This window comes from Helianthus annuus, chromosome 17 (assembly GCF_002127325.2).
Source record: "Helianthus annuus cultivar XRQ/B chromosome 17, HanXRQr2.0-SUNRISE, whole genome shotgun sequence".
Classification (NCBI taxonomy): domain Eukaryota; kingdom Viridiplantae; phylum Streptophyta; class Magnoliopsida; order Asterales; family Asteraceae; genus Helianthus; species Helianthus annuus.
Window position 1 is genome coordinate 73,599,668 of NC_035449.2, and position 3,417 is coordinate 73,603,084.

At 38.9% G+C, this 3,417-nt stretch overlaps 1 long non-coding RNA gene across 1 annotated transcript; it reads right to left on the bottom strand.

The window, feature by feature from the left end:
* Positions 1–1,837: 1,837 nt before the first annotated feature.
* LOC110921703 lies at positions 1,838–3,417 on the bottom strand. The gene is made up of 3 exons (XR_002582550.2): positions 3,294–3,417; positions 2,684–2,740; positions 1,838–2,144 (listed from the first exon to the last, which is right to left on the bottom strand). It is a non-coding gene; the product is annotated as an uncharacterized LOC110921703 (long non-coding RNA).

Below are 3,417 nucleotides of genomic sequence, written 5' to 3' on the forward strand. Positions count from 1 at the left end.
AGAACAGTAGTACGTACGAGGTTTACATAGGTTTTACGCAAGTGTCCTTCTTAACTCGAGGACAGTGGTACGCGGGGGTTTACGTAGGTTTTACGTAAGTGCTCTTCACAACCCGAGGCAGTAGTGAGTATTAGTTTACGTAGGTTTTACGTAAGTGTCCTTCGCAACCTGAGGACAGTGATGAGTACGAATATACGTAGGTTTTACGTATGGGTCCTTCGCACCCGAGGACGATGGTAGATAGTCTAGTAACAGTGTAAGTACGAGTAATTGTTCAATCCCATTCCTTCAATCCCATTCCCTACCCACCGGGAATCCCATGCCTTGGTAAGAGTGTGAACTCACCTTGGTTTGCTCGACAGATACACAGGAAGGTTACTTGAGTTATAAGTGGTCAACCACGTCCTAACATGGTTACCATACAAGTCAGGTTTTGGTTTAAAGTAATGCACATAGGTTTACACATAACTAATAGGTTTCGAGCACGTATGGATCATGGAAACACACACGTATAAATACTTCAGTTAATCAACAGTGCACATACACATCCAATAGCCTCATCTACGTAAATAAGCAGAGTCCAAATATGCGGCCCAAATAGTTGGGCTCGTAACAGCATGCAAATCCAAAACAGTGTGCACGTGTATATGGTCTCGAGTCGAGACTAGAGATCCCGAGTCGAGACTGTGCGGTCTCGAGTTGTAGCCAACGAGTTCTCGAGTCGCAACTAAGGAGGTCTCGGTTTATGCTTTTATCACTCAAGACTGTGTGATCTCGAGTCAGGTCTCGAGTCGCAACCAGACTCGCAACCGAGGTCTCGAGTCTTGTTGTTTGTGCTGGTGTGGTGTGGTTTCGAGTCGAGACTGTGCGGTCTCGGCTCGCAATCCGTGTCCAGATTAATTACGCAACAACCTTCCAAATTTCCAGCCCATTATTCCCGTAACATCAGCAAACAACTTTGGCAGTTTCAATTCAGATCAAACAACAATTAATTCAGCAATCATGCATAATTATTCAACCCTATTATTCATCCTTTAATCAAGAACAATAGCAATCGGATCAAGCAGTTTAACTTCATGCACTTCTATGAACATTTACACCAACTAAATCATGTCTAGCCCTTAATCATATGATCATCATGTAAATTTGAATCAACCCTAATTCATTTCGGTTATGTTATACCTGTGAGCCGATTTACACAGACACCACCCTTGTTTTGGCATACCACATATTAACATCATAAGCAAGCACATGTTCCGAATCCACAATATCATTAATAAAACTACTAGCATGAATCCCTAGTTGTCACATATAAAATCAGGATTATAGCAATCACAACATCACGTTTCCAAAACAATTAGCAAAACACTAACCGGAATACCCGATGAAGCCGAGAAGGTCTTCGAGAGAGGGAGAGACGTCGTCGGGTTAGAGGGGAGGAAGAGAGCTTTTAGGGTTTTTTGTGTGATTAGTGATTTGCAAATTATGAAAATCAAAACCCCCAAGTGGGTTAATGAACGTGCACAAGAGAAGTGGGCCGAACCCATCATCGGGCTGCCCTTGGTCTCGAGTTGGCCGAGTGGTTTGCGAGAGGAGTTGGGCCGAGAGAAGGGTGTGTGGCCAGAAGTAAAGTGTGCGGCCCATACATGATAACACGTAACATAATAAAACCCATAACATTCAATGCAATCATACACATCAACTAGTCACGTAATTGTAACGTCCGTTTTTGCGTCTAGGAGAAATGACAACCAAAGACGCTAGAAAACATAAACTTTTAAAATATACGAATCTTTCACAACTCAAAAAGGTAAATTACTTACTAGAGTAATTTAAAGACATCAAAAATACCAACTTTGATACATAGTAAAATTTTTACAAAAATTCGGCATGACCCGTTCGTAAAACGAACGTGCCCCCTGTTTTTAACATAATAAACTAAACAACATACTACGATCCGTTTGACGTTAAACTACTCAAAGCAAGACGACAAGCTTTACAATTGTACGACTACTAACAAAGTTGGACAAAATAACTAGTAATGGACCATAAAGATGAACATAAGCTAGCGGAAGCATTTGGTATAACATGACATGGGCACGTGCTCGCTCCATTTCGCCGAGTCGCCTAAGTTGAGGATTTACCTACATTCAACAACAATACTTAAAAGTTAGTCATCACACTTGTTAATTATAATTCCTTCGTTTTAGTTCCATCCGCATATGAGCTTTCATCCTTTTTACACATTCGACTACCCAAATACTTGGGTATGGCATAAACACTCTCAATGAGAGTTAAGCATACACATTCGACCCGTTTAGTTGGGTTATTTGCTTTCAACATAATTCTTCTTTCTATCCGTATAACGGATTAAACTTCTAGCATTCGTTATAGCATTCAAAACCACCCATTCGAAACGGATGGTAGCATTATTCTTATTCGACGTGTTCAACTAGAACCGGTCGACTCGCATAGCTTATCATAACCTTCGTTAGCATAACCAAATCCGCAATGGATTTGCTATTTCGCATTCGTTACAACATAACTTCTAAACCCTCTTCGATATAATTCCTTACATCTAAATCAATTTTTAATCCACAACGGCAAATAGTACGAATTCATATTATCATTAATATTATTCATAAATCCACTAGTAGAGTAAACGAAGTTCATAAGAACTTACCGGAGTTGTGCGCTCCTATTGCCTTTGCTTGGCTTGACAATCCTCTTTTCTTCGACCCTATAAGGTGCATCACATTCACGTTTAGCTTTCACATTATACATTGCTTTCACGCATTTACATCATTACTATAATGTTCATTATTCGTATTCATATTTCATGCCATCATTAGATCATTAAAACTACAATTTCTCATGTTCATACATAACCAATTCGGCTCAAGCATTTCATCGAACACCTTATGTGCGTACAATCTTAACTAGCATAATATACAAGTATAGCAAACGCATCTCTACCAAGTCATTCTAAAATCATGGCAATACATCTCAAACACATAAATTCCTCAAATATTCAGATTATTATAACATCATTATGCATATATTAATCTTACCCATCATACTACATCAAGAATAAACACATGCATCATCATCTCTAATCATATCATCATAACTTCAAATGGGTTTTCTCTACAACTTTCATACAACCTAAAATCAAGCATGATTCTTGTTCTAAAAAGCAATTCTATCTCAGATTTATCATATTTGACACAAGAAATCGAGATTAGGTTTAACCCCTCATTCTACAAATCATAATTTCAGAAAATTAAACTCACCACTTCACTAATTAGGGTTAGATTTTCAAAAAAGAGGGCTCATGCACCGAATTATCTTGTGATTTAGGCTTCAATTACTGGATTTCTTGAGTTTAGGGTTTTTCACCCCCTTTCCTGCTCCTTG